This window comes from Triturus cristatus, chromosome 3_2, assembly GCF_964204655.1.
Source record: "Triturus cristatus chromosome 3_2, aTriCri1.1, whole genome shotgun sequence".
NCBI classification, from domain to species: Eukaryota; Metazoa; Chordata; class Amphibia; order Caudata; family Salamandridae; genus Triturus; species Triturus cristatus.
Window position 1 is genome coordinate 328802660 of NC_140584.1, and position 22681 is coordinate 328825340.

General features: G+C 48.2%; 1 protein-coding gene across 2 annotated transcripts in view; it reads left to right on the forward strand.

Annotated features, from left to right (window-relative positions):
• The window catches only part of LOC146857291 (uromodulin-like), a 570867-nt gene that overhangs the window by 366265 nt on the left and 181921 nt on the right, over positions 1-22681 (forward strand). The window lies entirely within an intron of this gene.

The following is a 22681-nucleotide window of genomic DNA, read 5'->3' on the forward strand; positions in this document are numbered from 1 at the left end:
CCCTGCCACCCCCACTCACAGGGGACCTGTTGCCCATCACCCCTGCCACCCCCACTCACAGGGAACCTGTTGCTCATCACTACTGCCACCCCCACCCATAGGGACTATGTTGCCCATCACCCCTGCCACCCCCACTCACAGGGGACCTGTTGCTCATCACTACTGCCACCCCCACCCATAGGGACTATGTTGCCCATCACCCCTGCCACCACCACTCACAGGGGACCTGTTGCCCATCACCCCTGCCACCACCAGCCATAGGATGGGTGATGCGCAACATATCCAGCATATGCAAACATGAGGTATGTCAGCAAAATACATCCCCCATGACATCATGACAACAGTGTGTAGTCTGTGACAAATGCCCACAACAGTGATCATGGCTACGAGCATACAATGTAAGTAACAGCATATGTGTGACCAACACATGAGTGTGACATACACAAGGCAAGCATCACCATAGCGCTGTGGCACTGTAAAAAGAACACCCCCTCACTGTGTAGAGCAGAAGTTAAGTGGGGGCTCACAAAATGCAGCAGATGTGGAGCATTGTGGTGATGGGGACCAAACCCCCCTCAACACAGTGACCAAAAGGTAAGTGTCATCATGGTCAAAGCTGCAAATAACAAACAGCATGTATGATCCCTGCTCTCAACACATCAAACACTTCTGGGGCTGGGGCTGGTGGTTGTGTCCCATACACACAGAGATGTGGTGAGGCTAACAGTGCTGTGAAAACATATCACTCTCGGTCATGTACAGACAAGCACCACACATGGGGGCTGACAATGCACACAGCGTACAATGACACAACAGCAGAAGTGAGCATCACCAAGCATGCACACATCTCGAAAATAGACACACCAATCAAAACGACATGTGTAGACTGTAGGTGTCAGCTCACAAACCCACATTCCATGCCAGCAATGGCACCCAACGACCATGATGAATGTGTACAAAGACGTGAAATGACTCACAGGGACAGTATGCAAAATCACAGAAACAGCATCCAGACCAAGGCCCACAACAGCATTACCAATGCAACAGGCAAACTCACACTGCACATCGGACACAACATGTGTGTATTGTGTCACAGTATCCCCAGGCAACTACACAACACATGAGGGGGGCTGAACCACAGTGACACAGATGTGGACACAGTGCCATACAAAAGTAAACCATCACTGGGACACCCTCAGTGGGCAATCAGGCTTTGGGAGATGAGAGGAAGCACAACAGACACATGTGACACAAGCTGGAATGAACACCAACTAACACAGCAAGAGACTGACACACAACACCACTAACCCCAGGGAGCAGACAGTGGGGTGACACAAGCATGCATGACACCTCCACTGTGATGACAAAGGCAGATGTCGTGCAAACTGGGAAACCCAGACATGTGTCCTGTGCCACAAAAGTACATCACACATACACAAACACAAATCACTCAGCATGGCCCCTCGTCCATGGAAAAACGGGATCTAGGGGACCATCCATGCAAACATTCACATCAGTCCACCATCAACACCACACACCTGAACTGCAACAATGTGTATCTGTGAAGTCCACATGGACAGGTGACATTGCACATGCACCCATGACAAACACAGGAATGTTGCCAGGAACTAAGGTTCACACACACATCACACAAGGACTGTTTACAACCCTGGGGAATGACAGACACACTGCACAGTATGCGGTACACGGCCATGACCTCAAACGTCATGTAACCTTCAGAATCCCTGCCACAGTCCTAGGACTATGCAGATGCCAAGGAGGAACACAAGGCACCCATGCTGACACCTGCCAACATCGCTGCCGTGAACCCGACAAGTGGGAGCAGTCACACACACATACAAATGTCTCAATCACTGAAAACTGCCACCAAGGGACAACTACATGATATTGCGAACAAACAAGTGCCTTGAGGAAACCTGACTGTGTCCCAACTGTGTCTGACAACATCATCACCACTCAGAACTGACAAATCATAATGATGATACACCAATTAACAGTAGTGTGTCATGCACCCACACATCTGGTAGCCCATTGGAAAAGTAGTGGGATGAACCCAGTACCACTCAGCAAGCATCAACAACAGGAACATATCAAGGGAACCCTGTCTGTGTATGAACAGGGATGTGGACACACACACATGCACATACAACACACACCATGGGCCCAGGCCATGTCACTGGACAACACACTAACTTGAGGGGACACAACTCCTGTGGGAGCCCAGCTGTGCCAAACATATTCACCGCAAGTCCCACTCATGTCTGAAGAACACTTGATCAGTCAGCCATCAGTTACCACACAATGAAGGCTCTGGTCACAACAGCCTGGGTATGGGAGTCTCCCCTAAGTCAGCTGCACATACCCAAAACATATGTCTAGCAAGTTGCACAGAGGACCCAGTTGCTCCTATTACAATGATGCCCACACCTGTCGGGCCTGTAGTGATCAGCACGAAGTATGTGGAAGTGACCATTTGGACAATGGTAAGCACATCATATGTGCAGGGGTGCAAGCCACAGATGTGACCATGCCAATGAAATGCTCACAGAGAGATGTACACAAATAGTTGATCCAGACACACCCAGGTAGCTGCAAAGGATGACATGGATACCCACCAGACTAGGATACATGTCCCATGGACCACAGGGAGTACCTCACATCAACACATCAGTATGCAACATTGTAAACCAAGCATTACAGGTGCAAGGGCATGTAAAACAACATAAACATGATGTACAGCTAAATCAAGTTCACAGGGACAAAAAAAGCTTTATTCAGCATATAAAAAGTGAAACGTCTGTTCCAACAAAAGGCCAATGGCCAGTCCATGTCCAAATGGCAAGGAGTGAACTAGAGTGACAATTCAGTATATGAAATGCTAAACGTCTGTGCAACCAAAAGGCCAGTGGCCAGTCCATGTCAAAATGCCAAGGAGTGAACTAGAGTGACAACTGTCACACCTTGATTGCCTGCACTGCTAAGGACTGGGGTCATCCCCTCGGAGGGGCATACATGGGGGCAAGCTAGGCACCGCAGGGTCAGGATAAGGGCGCAGCAGAAGGAGGCAGTGAAGAGGTGGGGGATGCAGGCGAGACACTTGCAACTGCAGTGGAGCTGACTGAAGTGGTGGGTGCTGTCACAACTGTGGGGCACAAGTCAGATGGGGTGGGTGCCGACACAACTCCAGTGGGCAGGTCAGATGGATTGGATTGGCTCACCACTGCAGTGCCCAAGTCAGACGGGGTGATCGTGGACTCCAAAGCAGTGCCTACATCCATGGGAGCCGAATGGGGGGCAGGTGAGGTCAGCAGGGCAGGGGGAGGGGACACGGTCCCCACATCAGTGGTACCTACTGTCTGACCAGGTGTGGAGGAGCAAGTGCTAAGGGGGGATGGTCTTAGCATTTTGGGGATGGTGTATCTGTGTGTGGGGGAACCCGGGGCAGGGAGTGGCGGGGGAACCTCTGGATTGGTGGCCTGGGGGATGGAGGACGGAGACTTTGCCTTGGAGCTGCATGGTGGCGGAGGGGTCCTGCTCTTCTTACGCCGGGGGACTTGCGGGTGGGCGTCTCGGTCTGACTGCGCCTGGGGGAGGCTGTCCGGGTGTGAGGGGCACTCCCTTCTGTGTGTGGGGACTTCCTCTTCCCCTTGTAATCAGGATCTGCTGGGTTGGTGGGGAAGAGGCCAAGGTCACAGAGGAAGAGCTTCTGGGGGGATGGGGTTGCAGGTGAGGCAAGGGAAGGGGGCTGGGAGGGAGAGGTCTCAGAGGACTGTGGAGTGGTTGTGGATGACTGTGTGTGTGTCAGCAAACCAGCCCCTGTGAGTGTGAATCAGTCCCCTGCGCTTGCTTGTGTGCACGTCTAGCCCTTGGTTTGGGGGTTTCTGTGCTTGGGACAGGTAGGGTGCTAGGAATTGTGGGTGGTGCAGGGGTAGGAGGGGTGTGGGACTGTTGGAGGAGGGACACTGCTGCCGTCAGGGAGGAGGCCACGGACTGGTTGGTCCTCTGTAGGGCAGACATGCCCGAGGAAATGCCCTCCATGAATGACACCAGTTGTGTCAACAGACCTGTGTGTGCATGGAGGACCTTCAGCATCGACGTCTGCCCTACATGGATCTGTCTAAGTAAGTCCACAGACTCCTCACTCAGGGCAGCAGGGGACACAGGGGCAGGGAGTGCGGTGCCTGGCACAAAGGAGACATGTTCACGAACACAGGAGCCCACAGGGACCTCTGGGATGGGAGCCGATGGGAGGGGGTGGTGGTGGTGGTGGTGGTGTTGGTGGTGGTGGTGGTGGCGGCGGTGGCGGAGACAGCCTCACTCGCTGGTGTTTGGTGGCTGCTGACACCCGCCTCCACAGGGGAGTCATCCTCAGAGCCTCTGTGGCCTTCAGCTGGGGGGATGGTGCTGACGACGCCTCTGTGTGGCTCAACTTGCCCTCTGTGCCACTGGGTACCCCTGACTCCTCTCCTTCTGTCCCTGTAAGGCTCTGTGGCTCCTCCTGGTCCGTGGAGCTGTCCCCTCCTGTGGCCGAGGATGTATCTGGATAGGAATAGGAAGTAACAGAACAACATCAGTCACCTGCACCAACTGCACACACCACAGTGAGTACATCACATCACAGGGCAAGCCCTGGCATCATCAGCTGAACACAGCTCAAAGTGCCAACACTGTTTAGTATAAGACAAATGTCATTCTCAACATCAACCATGGCACACATATCCCTCCTTGACTTTCACACATATGTCCGTTGCATGTTGGATGCTAACACACCAATGTGCCAACATGCACCACCCGCACATTAGTTGTACATGCAAGTGAACATGTAGGAGTATGTCACTAGACACACAGCACATCTCTTGCGACTGACTCAGTACAGGTGTCCGGATGAAGGGATGGGCAGATACTCATTTCACATGCTTGGGATGCATAGAAACAACCGCAATGGACCGCACTCCGCTAGCCCCTCCTCCGGATCGCCCCAAGGGAAGCTGGTACATGAAGTTCTTGAGTGGTTCACCCCAGTGGGTGCAAGTAAGTACTTGTTGAACTGATGATCTCTGATGGAGTTCTTGAGTGGTTCACCACAGTGGGTGCAAGTAAGTACTTGTTGAACTGATGATCTCTAGACCCGATACATGTCCCGGGTTTTAAAATATCGCCCGAGACATGGCTCGGGTTTCGGGATAACTTCCCTCATCAGTAGAGAAAATAGTTAGGGGTGGAAGAGAGGGCCGCCAAGCAACCGTCAAAGGCCTCAGTGCCCACACAGGCACGCAGGTGCGTCGTCCAGGAGCTCGTCAGCTCAAAGCTTGAGGGAGCCATTTTTAGAAACAACCGCAATGGACCGCACTCCGCTAGCCCCTCCTCCGGGTCGCCCCAAGGGAAGCTGGTACATGAAGTTCTTGAGTGGTTCACCCCAGTGGGTGCAAGTAAGTACTTGTTGAACTGATGATCTCTGATAGAGTTCTTGAGTGGTTCACCACAGTGGGTGCAAGTAAGTACTTGTTGAACTGATGATCTCTAGACCCGATACATGTCCCGGGTTTTAAAATATCACCCGAGACACAGTGAGTACATCACATCACAGGGCAAGCCCTGGCATCATCAGCTGAACACAGCTCAAAGTGCCAACACTGTTTAGTATAAGACAAATGTCATTCTCAACATCAACCATGGCACACATATCCCTCCTTGACTTTCACACATATGTCCGTTGCATGTTGGATGCTAACACACCAATGTGCCAACATGCACCACCCGCACATTAGTTGTACATGCAAGTGCCCATGTAGGAGTATGTCACTAGACACACAGCACATCTCTTGCGACTGACTCAGTACAGGTGTCCGGATGAAGGGATGGGCAGATACTCATTTCACATGCTTGGGATGCATGCCAGCAACACACACTATGATGTACTCCTGTCCTGATGGTCAATGCCACAATGGGGTGCATGGTGCACACTTGAACACAACGCAGGCTCACTCATAGCAAGTTCAATGCCATGGCACTGGGATGCCCGGAAAGTCAGTCAACACTGTCTCCTGTCACAGGGGCAGGGCATCCAGACAACAACAATATGCACTGACTCACAATCCTAGCTCAGGGGTAAATCTGACTCTGCAGATGACCAGCGCACTTGCCCATCCCATGCAAACAACATATCCAGGACCCAGAAGACCCCACATCATGAAAATCATTCATATGAGTCTCAGCAAACACAGATCCATGTACATAACACATAACAGTCTGCCATGCATATAACCCAGCTGCACGAGGGACACAGTTGCATACAACATTGTGCGCTGTCAGATGATCACACACCTATATGTCACACAGGTCTTGTCTCCCACAGTCACATTGCAGATGTCATGCTGACCGTCTGAATCATGGACACCCCAGTTGTACGTAGCAACAAGCCACACCCTAATGACACAGAGGCACACATCTGAGGGCACATGTCACTAAGCACAACCTGCAATTTCATACACAGGAGTGGGATTACAGAGTGTTTCTGAATGCCCTTGAGGGGGCATGACTGGGCAGGACTAAGTGAAACAGTGTTTTGCCCCGGACAGTAGTCAGGTGAGTAAGCAATTGTGACATACTTGATATACATACTCCTGATGCCCAAAAATTGGAGTCCCCTGTTGCATGGTTTTGTTTTGAATACCCCAGAAACATGTTGCAAGTCAGACCAGCAATTGGTACACATCTCAAGGGCACACACAGTTCACATGTCAGATCTCAGGCATTGTGTAAACAATTGAACCACCCATGAAACACACAACAGAGTCACGGGAACTGATGCTGACTGGTACCTGAAACATAGCTGACTGCAGGGTCACAGTGCCCTAGTGACACAAGCAACAGACTGTAGGGGCCACACCTGTGGAACAGATGAGGAGGGTGCATCACACAGATGAGGGACCTGATTTTGGGACTACAAGACCTACGTAATGTGGAAGTGTGACCCGGACATAAGACTGCTATTTGCATGTCAGACATAGTACACAGATCAGGCATGGACTTACCCCCTTCCTGCTGCTGTCTGGCCTTCAGCTGCCTATCCAGGTCCAGGAAGACCACCGCCAGTATCCTGAGCATGTGGGGAGTCAGGGTCCGGTGTCCGCTCCTCCTGCGTGGAGGTGACAGCTTCAGCTGGACTCTAGCTATCCTCCGGTCCAGCCCCGAAGGTCTTGCCACCTCTTCTGGCAGTTGCGGATGCGGCGCTTGTACATCCCCACAGAACGAACAGCCCGGGCGTTGGTCAGGCAGATCTCCTGCTTCTGGTAGGCATCAACCTGTGAGGAAGACAAAGTGAAAAGTACATTAACACACATGCCCCAGAATTGTGCAGCACACAATTGGATATACATGTCATCATCACAAAGGGAAATAAATTACACAGGTAGTGCAACCATGGGGAATGAAAACTCACATGCATGTCTGACATGTTAACAATGCCTGGATCGTTTAAGCTCGCAATAATGCACTTTAGCAGCAGGAAAACTATTCATTACATGCACCTACACACTTTGGTGGATGAAAGTAGTCAGTGAGAATGCTTGCCACTGGTGTACACACTGCTAGTACTGCTAGTCAGACAACATGCATAATTAGGAAGGCAGTGGACAGCACACTCACCTGCTCCCCTTGTGTCACCTAGATCTTTCTGTACTCTGGAAGGAGCCCGTCCAGCATGGTCTGGTTCTCCTCCTCATTGAAGGCTGGGGCCCTCTCCAGTGTACGTGCCATAGCAGGAGCCAGTAATTGGCATGAGTGAAGGCCACAGTGTCAGCTTGGATATGTTTGGGGCATGTCACATACACCCTGAGTCCTGGTGGTGATGGCAAGTACGTCACAGTGAGACCTGTAGCCCCAATACTGGTGTGCACCCAAAGTCTGTGTGCATGTTGTGTCTCAGATGTGTCTGATCACATGTTACCATATGCATCAACCTTGATGGGGTGTGTGTCTAAGAGACGTACATGTAGGGCCGGCATGAACAACAGTGGCCACTACCTGTGGGGCTTACGCTTGCCTTGTGGTGTGTACGTGCTACGCCATGTCCATTGCTGTGTTGATGTGGCAATACAGGGAGCCTGGGTTTCTGCATGGCAAAGATCTGTGATGCCTGGGAGACATGAGTCCTCATTAGTCACTGGGGTGGTTTTTTTTAACGTTGCAGCAGCACATAGGTTGGGTGAAACAGACAGATGATTCGCCCATTGCACTACATGGGACTCATGTGGACATGTGGAATTGAGATGTGAGGTGGTGGTCTTGTAGGTGACATATGTGTCCATGCCCAACAGCACACACCTCAGTACATTGTGCAATGACATGAACTAGCATGTGAGAGTGATCGTGGTCATGGCCACATGGGGGGATGTACTGACAATCTTCCTTTATTCATCTCTGTACTGCAGGGCACCAGCTGTGCATCGTCCGTTCCCAGACCTTGCAACAATGCAGGAACGCGACAGCATCAGACGGTACCGCTTCACCAGGCTGATTGAGGAGTTGGCGGAGCAGTTGGCACCACATCTGCTACCTGGCCGGACATACCCTACAGCACTGACCCCAGAGGTGAAGGTGATGGCAGCCCTGCACTTCTTTGCTACTGGTACCTTCCAGTACACTGTGGCTACTGCTGGTGGTATGTCGCAAACGATGTTTAGTCGGGTGCTACGCGATGTCTTGGAGGGGATGTTGCAATTCCTCGACCTGTATATCAAGTTCCCGAGCCAAGATGAACTCCCTGAAATTAAGGATGCCTTTTATACACTGGGGAAGATGCCAAACATCATTGGATCCATTGACGGGACACATGTTGCCCTGATACCACCACAGGCACATGAGCAGGCATACCGTAACAGGAAGCACTACCATTCGATCAATGCTCTGGTGGTCTGTCTTGCTGACATGTTGATCACACATGTGTGTGCACGGTTCCCTGGTTCGGCGCACGATGCCTTCTTAATGAGGAGTAGTCACATTGCAACGCTGATGTCACAGATGCCAGCTCAGCATGCCTGGCTTGTCGGTGTGTACTGACTGTTTCTCATTGTGTGTGTTTGTCAGTGTTGTATTCCGCACTCCTACCAAACTCATCTACTTGTTCATTTTTGTGTGTGTAGGTGACTCCGGATACCCCACCATGCTGTGGTTGCTGACACCCCTCAGGAACCCTGTGACACCAGCCGAGCTGCACTACAATGAGGCACATGGTCAGAGCAGGAGGGTGATTGAGCGGCATTCAGCCTCCTGAAAAGCCGCTTTCGCTGCCTGGACAAGACCGGAGGGGCCCTCCCATATGAGCCTGCAAAGATGTGCAAAATAATACTGGTCTGCTGCATGCTACACAACATGGCGGTGCGGAAGGAGGTGCCTCTCATCCTGGATGAGGATGACGACGACCAACGTCTGGCACCTGTGGAGGATCCCGGCCTGGGCCAAGATGCCAGTGATGATGAAGATGATGATGACGTCCACTCCCAGCTCATCAAGCACTTCTTCACCTGAAAGTGAGTTTCCAGGGTTGTTATGTGAATGTATGGAGGTAGCCAGGAATGTGTTGAGCCAGCTCTGTTGCTGTCTGAGTGTGCCTGTGTGCCACTTGACTGGATACGTACTGTGATGTGTCCATTCAGGTGGTGTGTACTCCACAATAGGGTAGTACTGCTAACTAGTGTTTGTGTAGGTGTTTTGCAACACGTTTTGTGCATGTGTATTGCATTTCTCTCCTGTTCGTCTCTGCTTTTGACTGTATCTTGTCTGTCCTTCCCAGGGTCCTTTGCCTGTTGTGTGGTCAACACTGACCCCCAACACCCAGAAGCCAACACCAGTCTGGAAGTTGACAATTCCCATCAACTGATGTACCACACATCCATGGACTTCCATTCTCCAACACATTGTGAGCGTGTGTCCACTGTTACGTGGAATTACCGTGCAACTATTGTGGAATAAACGTGTTGCTGATGTGTAATGAACCTGTGCTACGCTTTGTTATGTGCGTTGTCTGTCTTCCCACGTGTGAATGATATCTGCTTACCTTACCTGTGGACTTGTTACCACTGACTGTGCTTGGTGTTGTGTCTGTGCATGCCAATGTGTGTCAGGTCAACATCATTGTGTGTGATGAGTAACATGGCCATGGTGAGTATGTTTTGTGTTGCCATAGTGGTGTGTCTCCCTCACATGTGTCACATCCCCATGACTGACCTTACGTTGGTCACATTGTTGCAGTATTTTGCATGCACTGTGTTGTGTTGCAGATCGACTTCGCCCTGAAAATGACAAGTTTGAATCACAACAGAGGCAAGTATGGTGTACTGGTGAGTTTATTTACAAACATGTGTGAGTGAGGTGCAAAGGATGGTGGGTGATGTACAGTGGTTTGGGAATCCAAAGTTCACATTTGAGTTAGAAGTGCTGGTAGATGAAATGTTCAGAGTAAAGTCCACAGTCATCCGATACATTGGCCCAACATGAACCCTCCATGTCATGTGGGCGAGTTGTGTGCGATTGGACAAGATGAATGGGTTGCGCACAAAGAACATTGTCCAGAACAGGTTTAGAGGCCTTGGGGCATGTGCTGGGACATCTGCCTCTCACATGTCCTTCTTCGGACGACCCCTCTTCTTCCGGGGGGGGATCCTCATGTGCAGGCCTCTGCGGTGCAGGGGACTCTCCGCCAGAGTCCTCCTCCCTCCCTGTGGCGCTGGCAGATGGTGTTGCGACAGATGTTGTGGGCACACAGGGGGGTGGGGACAGGTTGGTGTTCATCTGGCGGAGGCATTGTAGTATGTCCCGATGCACCGCAGTAAGGGCATCCCACTTTGCCTCCATGGTGGGCGACCTGCTCCTGTTTTATGTCCTTGAGGATCCCCACTACCTGGCCAAATCCTCCGGTGCTATCCTGGTACGCATCTATAATGCGTGCCAGTTGGGGGTCATCATGCAGTCCAGACCCCTCTGCAAGGCATGCCCTGTGCCTCCCACCCCTCCCAGCACCCCTCTCCACACGGGCAGGACCAGCGGCGGTACGCACCGGTGACCCTGGGACCCCTTGGGTGGTGTTGCTGGTGGTGTTGGCTGTAGCTTCCGGGGGGTCCTGTGTCCCTGTGCTGTGGGTGTTGATTGTCCTTGGTCTGTCCGTGTTGGCGGGGGTGACCTGTCGGTGTCCAGATGGTGGAGGCGTGGGTACAGGGGGGGCAGATGTTGCTGCTGCTGGTGCTGCATGATGGCTCACACCGGAGGGGCCAGGTTGGTCATCATCATCCGAAGAGGACAGTGAGAGAGTCAGACCAGAGAGCTCAATGTCCAACAGAGTCTGGGACTGGGTATCCTCGTCATTTGTCAGTGGGTGCCCAGCACGACCTGTGTTTGGAAGAGACACACAATGTGATTTATGTTTTTACATGCATCGTTGGTTCACAAACATGACATTTTCTACTTTTATAACAGATGCCTGCCTCTACACTGTTTGTTCCCAGCTTGTCACAGACAGAGTTTGATCTTGTTGTTGGCCATTTGCCAGCATGGCCTTATGCTCCCCACAACAGAGCCCAGTGTCAGACATCTTGTCGGTCTTTTCCCACTCCCTGTGAGACGAGTATGTTTCAGGTGGATCTTGCTGGGCCATATAGGTGGGTGTAGGTTGTCTGTGACTGCGAGTCCCATCATACTCTTGGCTAGACTCCCTTTCCTAGCATGCCCATGCTTCCTCCTGCTTGACTCTGCTTCCCTGTGAGGCGGTGTGGCAGCAATGGCAAGATGGCTGACTGTAAAATCCTGGTGTTTGTTTGGCTAGCAGTCCCAGCATGGCCTTGTGCTCCCCACAACAGAGCCCAGTGTCAGACATCTTGTCGGTCCCTTCCCACTCCCTGTGAGGTGAGTATGTTTCAGGTTGATCTTGCTGGGCCATGTGGGTGGGTGTAGGTTGTCTGTGACTGCGAGTCCCATCATACTCTTGGCTACACCCCCCTTCCCAGCATGCCCATGCTTCCTCCCTCTTGACTCTGCTTCCCTGTGAGGGGGTGTGACAGCAGTGGCAAGATGGCTGACTGGGAAATCCTGGTGTTTGTTTGGCTACAAGTCCCAAGTGAGCCCCTGTGCTTCACACAGCAGCACCCAGTACGGGGTATCTTTTGCTGATATTTCAATGAGGTTTGTGTCAATGCATTGTACCCGGTGAGTTGTGTGGAGTTTGTGTTGGGGGTGGTGTCTCCCCATGCTGATTAGTATGGTCAGGGCTGTCAGTCATCCTTCCCATCATGACACGTGCTTCCATTGTAGGGCGTGCAAGTTGTCTTTCAGGATGTCAGTCAGTGGTGTCCTGCTTCAGATTTGCGCACATGCCCTAGCAGGGCCTTGTGCTCCCCACAGCAGGACCCAGTGTCAGCCATCTTGTCAGCCATTTTCCACTCACTGTGATGTGGGCATGTTTCAGAGAGGTCTTGATGGGCCAATCAGGAGGGGGAGCATTATCTGTGACTACAGTCCCCATCATGCTTTTGGCTACACTCACTTCAACTGCATCTCCACTATTCCTTCCTGACAGTCAGCTGCACTGTGAGGTGGTGTGTTTGTGGTGGCAAACTGTCTTGCTGGATGTATTTGGCTTAGTGCCAGTGGCTTGCTCTATTTGTTTGTAGGTTGGTGCATGTCATGACACAGTCCCCAGTCACTATGAGATGGCAGGTATTGTGTTTGTGTGACTGGCATACACTTCTTGGGTTGATTATCTATTGGTTAGTGTAGGTTTGCTTGGGGTGCATGGTTTCACTGTCCCCTTGCCACACAATCTTGGGTTTGTTGTTTGTGTACTCACCAGTCTCTGGGATGTCTGTTAGGCCATGGACGCTCTCTGGTGGTAGGATGTCCCGCACCTTCTCCTCCCAGGTCCTGAAGTAGACTGGTTTGGCAGGAGGGCCACTGCCGGTGCGCTGACTCAAGGCGTGATCTTTCTCGATGAGTTTCTTGACCCTCCTGCGCACGTCATACCACCTGTTCTGGATATCGCCCTTTGTGCGCAACGTTGGTGCTTGTGCGTTCACCTTGTCCACAATCCTCGCCCACATCTTGGTTTTCTGTGAGATGGGGGTCCTTTGAACCAATGTACCAAACAAATGTGGCTCTACTCTGATGATCTTGTCTACCAGCACTTCTAACTCACTATCTGTGAACTTTGGATTCTTCTTTGGAGGCATGGTGATGGGTGGTGGTGGTGAGGGATGTGTGTGTGAGGGTGCAAGTGATGTTACTTTGGTGTTGGTTTTGCTGTGTGTATGTGTGTGTGCTTTTGTATGAGGTGCTGATGGTGTGTGAGTTGTGTGATGTGTGAGTTGTGAGTGTGTCTGTGTTTGCTGTGTACTGGTGTTTGCTGCTGGCTGTGTCTCCTGTTTGCAAGGGATGATGGTAGTGATTGTAGTCCTTTATATAGTTGTAGTTCTGGGTGTGTCTTTGTCCAATTAATTTGTGTTCGGTTTTTATTAGCTTAGGGGCCTATGCATCAACAATGCCATTTGCGATTCCTTATTAGCGAAAAATAAGGAATCGCTAATAAGGAATAGCAAAAGGCTATGCATGTAGGAATCGCTATTCAAATAGCGATTCCTTAATATTCCTTATTACCGAATCGGTAATACCGAATCGGTAATAAGGAATACCTACCCATTCATTCCTATGGGCTTGGAGGCCCATAGGAATGAATGTAAAGCCAGTCTGTATTAGCGATTCGGTATTACCAAATCGCTAATAGCGGGAGCACTTTCAAGGGTGCCAGGGTGTCAAAAGGACACCCTGTTGCACCCCTGAAAATGATATGTGCACATATGTTGCACACACACATGCTCTAAGGGCATGTGTGTGCGCAACATGAAACTTTGAAAAATGCACAAAAGTGCATTTTTCAAAGTTTTTGCAAATTACCATGCAGTTCATCTTCATGGTAATTTGCTCCCCCTATTAGCGAAATCGCTAATTTTTTAACTTTGATGCATTGCATTTAAGGAATCTCACTTTGGGATTCCTTAAATGCAATCGCTATTTAAGGAATCGGTATTTAAGGAATCCCTATTTAAAGAATCGCTATTTAAGGATTCCTTAAATAGCGATTTCTGCTTTTGGGTTGATGCATTGGGATTGGGTATTTTTTACTTAATACCGGGAGCTATTACCGAATCGGTATTTTACCGACTGGATTTTGGGTTGATGCATGAGGCTGTTAGTCATTGCTTGTTTGGTCCTTTTTTGGTGTTTTTTCCTTTGTGTTTTGTAGGCATGTAGGAGACGTTCATGAGATGGAAACGGACGCTGCTATTGTCTCGTGCGGGCTTCTCCGCCTCGTTCACGCTGCCTATCTTCTGTGTTTGATACGCGTCGGTCGCTGCGGTCTCTATTGCTTGTGTGCCGGTTTGTCTGTGCGTGTCGGTCATGCGGCTTGGTCTCCGTGCGAGTCGGTCTGGTTTTACACGCATTGCATCGTACTGCGCTAATCGTACATCGCGGGTACGGGTCTATCGGGTTGATTCCGGGTTTGTGTCGGTCGGTGAAAATCGCGTCGGTTTTCCGGCCGGATCACTATTTTCCCTCCGGCTCGGTCGTACGGCTTGTATTCCGTACGTGTCGGTTGTAATTCACTCGCGTTGCATCATACTGCACGGGTCATACGGCGCTGGTCCGTGTCGATCGGTATTCAGTCCGGGGCCATGTCGGTCGGTTCGTTTTGCAGCCGGAATCGGCCCAATAGTGTTGTATTGGGTTGTGAGGTTTGTAGGGTACAAGGTGGGAAGGTAATTAAGTATAATTATTGTATAATCTTTTTTATTATTATTAATTATTTATTTTATTATTAAGTATGTAAATAGTGTAAATATAATTTTTTTAAGTTATATGTTAGATGCGAGTTGTTGGGTTTGTAGGGGGATAGGGTGGGAAGTTTATTAAATAAAATTTGATCAATTATTAATAATTATTAATTAATTATGTAACTTGTGCAAGTATTATCATTTTTTATTTACATTTTAGGTTTGTAGGGGTGTAGGGTGGGAATTAAATTAAATAATAACTGATTAATTATATTTTTTTATTTATTGTCAATTAATTGTTAATTATGTAAATTGCATAATTGTTTTAAAAAATAAATGATTTCGATACATGTTAAATGTTTGTTGCCAGATATGTGGGACTATAGAGTGGGAATGTAATGAAATAACTGTTAAATAACATTTTATTCCTAAATTAATTCTTTTTAAAACGTAATTGTTTTAATTGCTTCTTTTGTTTTTTAAATGTATATATTTAATTTTAAGTTAATAGCTTTTTTATTTTATGAAAATAATACTGGTATTAAAATGAGTTATGTGTTTGAAGTGAAGTACTTTCCCTACTGTAGCACAGACTCGGGTGGTAATAGTAAATTTTACCCCTTTCGAGCCAACACTTTCCCTAATGTTGCACTGACTGGAGTGGGAATAGTAAATGTTACCCCTCGTCAGTCCAATGGTTTCCCTACTGTTGCACTGACTGATATGGGGAGAGTACATTTTACCCTCCAGTGTCCAATGTTTTCCTTACTTATGCACCACCTGGGTGGGAATAGTACATTTTACATCTCCTGAGTCCACGCTTTCCCTACTGTTGTACAGACTGGAGTGGGAATTATACATTTTACCCCTCCTTTGTCCAATTCTTTCCCTACTGTTGCACCGACAGGAGTGGGAATAGTACATGTTACCCCTCCTAGGTTCAACTTTCCCTACTGTTGTACAGACTCGAGTGGGATGTTTACATTTAGTATCTCCTGAGTGCAGCACTTTCCCTACTGTTGCACTGATTGGATTGGGAATGGTAAATAATTGTATCCCTCTTGAGTCTAACACTTTCCCTACTATTGCGCAGACTGGAGTGGGAATATTACATTTTACCCTTCCTCAGTCCAACACTTTCCCAACTGTTATACTGACTGGAGTGGGAATAGTAAACTTTAAACCTCCTGAGTCCAACACTTTCCTTACCTATGCACCGACTGGGTGGGAATAGTAGATTTTACACCTTCTGAGTCCAACGCTTTCCCTAACGCTGCACTGACTGGAGTGGGAATAGTAAATTTTTCTCCTCCTGAGTCGAAAGGTGTAGGAATAGTATATGTATTATTCCTAGAAATGTATAGTTTTGTTTACATTGTTTAAAATTATACTATGATTATGAGTCTGTGTATTTAAAATTTATTTTTTTGTAATCAATAATGTTTGTAATATCTAATATATTAGTATAAATGTATATACTTTTATATTATTTAAATATATTTATTGTATTCTATATTACTGCTACATGTTAATATATTTAATGTTTACTATGTTTAGCCATATATATTTGAAAAAACTATATTTCTGTATATATATTTTGATATTAGTTTACAATTATATTTTTTTCCAACATTTTTCTTATTTACATTATAAGTATAGGAAAACAATATCTTTGACTCAATATTTTTAACCACGATATTTTGGTTTGACTCAATATTTTTAACCACGATATTTTGGTTTTGATATTTTGTCAGTAAACATCATCTTTGAAGTCATTGAATGTTTCGAACCATGCAGCCAACTAGGCACAGATGTCTTGCTTCTTAGAAGTGTCGAAGAGTGGTGGTGACTTCAGTAACACGGCTGCATTGTATTTCGCGCTCCTATTTTCTGCTACTGAGAAAACGTGCTGTTCAGACAGCTTTCACTATACGCAGTGGCCTTTAACTTCTGCAACACAGCCTTTGTACTTGAGCTTGCCCACCACGCTGGATCTGAGGTCTTAGAATGCTTCACTTATTTTTGACGGTAAGTAGATTCTCTACTTCTCCTACCTGGTTGGCTCTGCTGTTTTTTTTCTGCTTCATTTGAGTAGTCACTCCTTATTTGGGGCGTCGAGCAGCATCTCTGTCTATCGTATCACCGATGGCATTTTGAATGTGCTCCTCTGCAGGGCCTTCCCTTTCTTCTTTGGCCATGTATGGGCTGGAGCAGGGATTTGACTCCACATGTAACAGTCGCAGACTGCTTTGCATTGATCTTAGGCATGCATAAGCAGTTTACTGTACCATTACAAACTCTCAGGGAGAGCAGCCTTGTTTTCTTCGGGGCATGTATGCCCTACTTGTTGCCAGACATAGCATCTTCTCCAGCCCTAGAGCATGCGGATAAATTATGCCACACGGGAGCTGTAGTTAAACATGTCTTTATTCCTCAGCATACACTCAAACTCTGTGCATTATCTCATGCTCAACATTTACTACACCCTTGCACTTCCCTGCATATCATGCAGTTCCTGGTCATAGTCCGCCCCAGAAGAACAAGGTGCCCAGTGCGTATAACATCAATATGCTACAGGCATAACCGTCTGGGGCAAGATGATAAAAAAGCTCTTTACCTGTGGTGACAGTGTTGCTGGTGGACACCTTTGGCTGTCTGTAGATTTCTCATCTGGTGATTTCCCTCAGGTACCAGACTTGATCCGGAAACTCTTGCAATAGGTCTTCGGCACTGACAGGTGGCACCACATGGTTCTGGGTCCACCACTGGATGCCTGTCCTTTTTTCCTCAACCTCATAGTTATAGAGCAGAACAACAAGATTGACAGATGGCAGGCAATATACAGAATAAAGCTAGCTTGGAACTTTATTAAAGAAATATGCAAGACCGCCTTCGGATTCAGGAGGTGAATTCAGAGGAGACAAATTTGTTGGTAGTGTTCACCAGAAATATTGTTACTGAAAATAAGTTTTTTTTTTCTGATAGATACTTCTACCCACGCATCATTTCCAAAGCCGTACCATCAAGGAGGTGGGACTGGGGTGATCACAATAAAAAGTTTTGCGGTGTGGTATGGTAAAATTACCATCTCTGCAGAATTCAGAGTCAAGACAGTCATTCCCGGTGAATGTATGTGGATGAAGTCAGCATCGCAGCTACAACAGGAACACACCTGCACAACACTAAAGAAGAGACCTTCTCCCTGGTGGAATGCTTCCTGAGGGCGAGAAGAGGCTCCTTGTTGGCTAGGGCACTGCACAAACGTATGAATAGGACCGGTCAGCTGGAGGGTGTCTGCTTATGGACTGCTTTGCCTTTCTTGGTACACACAAAATCAAGAAATTACTAATTGTCAACACAACGATCCAAAGTCCTGCTAATGTGAAAGCTCAGAGCTTAATGAAGGTCCAAATGGTGTTGTGGGCTGGCATAGCAAAATACACCATCTCCCCACTTGTAACTTCTGCAATCTCAATGATAGCCTAATCTCAGTAGACACAGTGGGGCTCATAGCATAGTGGGCGGATCGCCACCGCACGTGTGGCGGTGGCGATCTGCCCGCTCAAAACCACCGCCCGCTCCCAAATTCCCCCACCACATTACCATGGTGGGGGGGACCCCGGCGGTCGTAAAGACCGTCCGCCGGTTTTCCGCCCTGTCGCAGAGTCGACCGGGCGGAAAAGCAGCTACCATGGTGGCGGTGTCTGGGAGACACCGCCATGTATATTAGCATGAATGCGGGGATGTGCCTTTCCGTGGCAGCCCCCACGGATTCTGGGGGGTGGGGGGTGCACATGGTGGGTACCTATGGTACCCCCCTGCAGTTCCATGCACAACATGGCAGGCACCGCGGGATGCCTGCAACATTGTGCATGGAAGTGCACGACATGCCTTCCTGGCATTGCGGCGGGTGGTGCTGAGAGCACCGCCCGCCTCAATGTTAGGAATGCAGGATGCACCCGCCAGTGTGGCAGGCGCACCCTAATGTCTGCAACGGGACCCCTGCACCGATGGCGGGCAGTCCCATTCTACGACAGGATGGCGGGTGGACAAAGTCCGCCCGCCATCCTCATGACCCCCAGTGTTTCTATTTTAGTTTCAATAAGGCAAGAGCACGAGACAGCAGCCTTAATTCCACATAAAAGGGACCCCAAATAATGGATGGAGAATGCTTCAGTGGTAAAATGTTATTTCTAGAGTCCATAACATCTTTGCTCCCTTCCTAGTTGCCCTCTACCACATGCAAAGGTGATATTCCAGGGTCATTTGTTATCTGTTGCCACATACTGTATTACTGTAGACAAGTAAGATTGGTATAAATCATTTTGCAAACATTGTTATGTTAAATTTACTGTCCACATGAGGAGTAGCACCTAATTAGAGGTCTAAACGAGTTGAAACATTCAGAGTAAACAGATAAATATAAGTAGGAATATAGGGCCAGATGAGCAAAGATTAGGTAGAGCGATTTCCAAATTGCGATTTCACGTGAATCGCAATTAGGAAATCTCTATTTCTAATGCCTGAAACCCTTTTGAGTTACATTAGTGATTCCTAATGAGCCTCAAAGAGATCTACCTCATGCACATTAATGAGGTAGGTCGTAATTTACGGCCCACTAGGATTCTCTGCCATCACATGGATAGTGTCAGCAGACCATCATGTCTAATATTGCTTTTAAATAAAACAACCTTTTTTGTTAAATGCAGCCTACTTTCCTTAACCCCTTCGATGCTCATGACGGAACGGTTCCGTCATGAGCATCGGTTGAGCTGTGCTCATGACGGAACCGTTCCGTCATGGCCCCGCCCGCGCTCGAACCCTTCAGCACCGCGGGGGAATCCGCGCAGCGCTGAAGGGGTTAAAGGAAAACAGTGTGCGTATAAAATGGAAAAAAATGAAATGTTTACATTTCACTTTTTAAGAGCCAGCAGTGGTCCATGGACAACTGCCGCCTCTTTAAAAAATATTTTTTAGGATACTCTCAAAGGTGAAGAAATGCTAAAGGGACTGCTTCCAAATTGCAAATGGCTTACCTCCACTTTTAAAATGGTAACATTCAGGAATTTGGTTGCAAAACAGTAATACATTTCATAACACTTTGGTATTTCAAAGAGACACGTAAAACACGCCCCTTCCAAATACTGAATAGCATATGGAAATTGCGATTCTGTAGCAAGTTAAACAAATCGCATTTTGCATTTTGTACATCCGTGAGTTGGGTCATTTGCGACTGGAAAAATGCTTTGTACATCTTGCCCATAGTTCTTTATATATATAATATCCTTCATTTGCAACTAATCTTCACCGTTTGTCTTTTTCATCCAAAGATGAAAAGGGAATTTTGTTAATAAGTTGCTTTTATTAACAGTATAATGCTGAACAATGTGTAATTAGTTATGAGAAGAAGCTTGAAGGTGTTTCATATAACAATACAGTTGACCTTAGATTTTGTGTTGACTCAGTTGAGATTCAAATAATAGTTAAAGTAAAGAAAGAGCAATTTCCAAACTTTATTCCAGAGAGCACGTAGATCTACCTAGTGTCGTCTTAACATATTATTAGAATAATTTCTCAAAGGAAATCATTATGTTTTGGTATAGATACAATGATATAATGCTCCACAGGCATGAGAGTATGACATATGCCAAAGATCTTGCACCCATACTCCTCACAACAGAAGAGACTTAGGGCCATATTATCAAGAACAGCGTTAAAATTATTGCCGCTTTAGCGGCAGGAAACTGCCGCTAAATCGGCGATGATGGACTTGATAATATGCCCTTGTGAATCCCCATAGAAGGCCATGTTTACACCAGAACATCGACTTCTATGGGAATTCACAAGGGCATATTATCAAGCCCATTATCGCCGCTTTAGTGGCAGTTTCCTGCTGCTAAAGCGCCAATAATTTTAACGCCGTTCTTGATAATATGGCCTGGAGCTTAACAGATGCTCCATACCCCAGTCTTAACAGTCCTCACTTATTTTTTTACAAACCATCGCTATTAGGTGGGTTGGTGTGATCGATTCTGATAAAACTAAACAAGAAAACAGATCCCAGAATGCAGTAATATGAGTTGAGGATGGCATAAATTCTGGAAACATAGGCTATAATGTACACCTTTTTAGGAACTAGTAAGAAGCAAAGGAAATTGCATTCTGGTCTTCTTCCAAAGATCAATTGTACTTTTTACGTCTCACTTAAGACAGTGCAACAGGTGTCTGTTGCAAGACCATTTGTTTTGTAACAGTTGGCTTAGAGGCCGCCCATTGTTTACCTTTGGTTGCCTTTATTGTCACTCTCATTTGCTTGCCCCGAGCACTTCCCTCTAGTTGTATGACAGAAGCGGGCATTGCTAAACCATGCGTGCCTCTACAATGTTGCACAACAACGAATGCGTCTTAACCACGCATTCCTTTACGATGCATGCCTTTACCACACATGGCTTTACCATGTAATTTCATTGTAAACGCATGATTAGTAAAGGGATATGCGTGGTAAAGATCATACCCTAGACACCCCACCCTGAGTCCTAAAACATGTTCCCACAAACTAAAAGCTACCCTGACCCCAGACCTGCCGTTGGGCCCTAAAACTTCCCCGGCCCTGAAAGCTGTCCCTTCCCTCCGCCCTGATCCCTAAAACTCACCCCTACGTCTTGAAAATGAATCCGACTCCAGCTTTCCCGTGCCCTAAAAAAGGACCTCCATCCCTGAAAACTACCCTGACCCCTCCCTTACCCTGAGCCCTAAAACCCGCCTCACCCTAAAAAAACACCGACCCCTCCGAGCCCTAAATACTACCCCAACCCTAAAAACTACCCCCACCCTCCCAAAACCTTGCCCAAGCCCCACTTACCAGATCACGTCCCCGAGTATTCTCTCCCGCTCCTTCCTCTTCCTGTGCTAGCCTATCCATGCATCTATACTGCACACTGTCCGTGGTTAAGGCAAGAATGGTTCCGCTTGCTGGAAACGGCATGCATGGTTCAGCCCACATTATAAAGGCCGTTTCCCTCTCCCTCCACCCTCTGTTGTCCCTCCGCTTGCCTTCATCACCTCCCTCCTACGCTCTACTGTGCATCTGCGTGCTCCCAGCCCCTTCCTCCAACCCTCTGTTGTCTGTCTACTTGCTCCCATCACCTCCAGCACACCCTCTGCTGTCCTTGTTGCCACCCCCACTGTGTTTCCTCCTAATCCTTTTCCAACTTTATTGCCGATTGACCCCCCCCCATTGTGTTGAACCCTCCTTGTGGCCTCCAGCAACCGTTTGTGGTGCCTACCGCCCTGTAACTCTGGGGCATATTCACAAGGAACTATCGCCGAGTTAACTGCACTTTATTGCAGATAAATGTGCGGTAAACTTATCCCCCCAATCACAAGCTGGTGTTAACAGCCCACAGCACCAGATTACCCGCGATAGCAGCCGCAAAAAACATCGCCACGGATGACCCCCGCAACTATTGCTAATGAGATGCAGAGTAGGCATTCCCGTGCCAAAAGCCGCGACAACACCACTTCACAACATTCACAGCGAACAGCCAGAACTGCGATAAGAAAACAAAACAGGCGATAAGGCGCACAGCTCACAGCCACGTCGGAAGGGTAGCAGATGCCATGGAGCCACCGGGCATGTGGGCCAGACACCCAAGAGTGCCGCAACACCCACAGCCACCACCCCAGAACCCCAAACCCCACCCAGAACACCCTCCCCGGACCACCACAGAGGCAGCGCAGACAAAGACAGCGGACCCCCAGGAAATGCACCAGCCTCACAGACCCAACACCTGACAATGTCATTGCCCACTACAGGCCCGAAAGGACAACCATTCTACGCATCC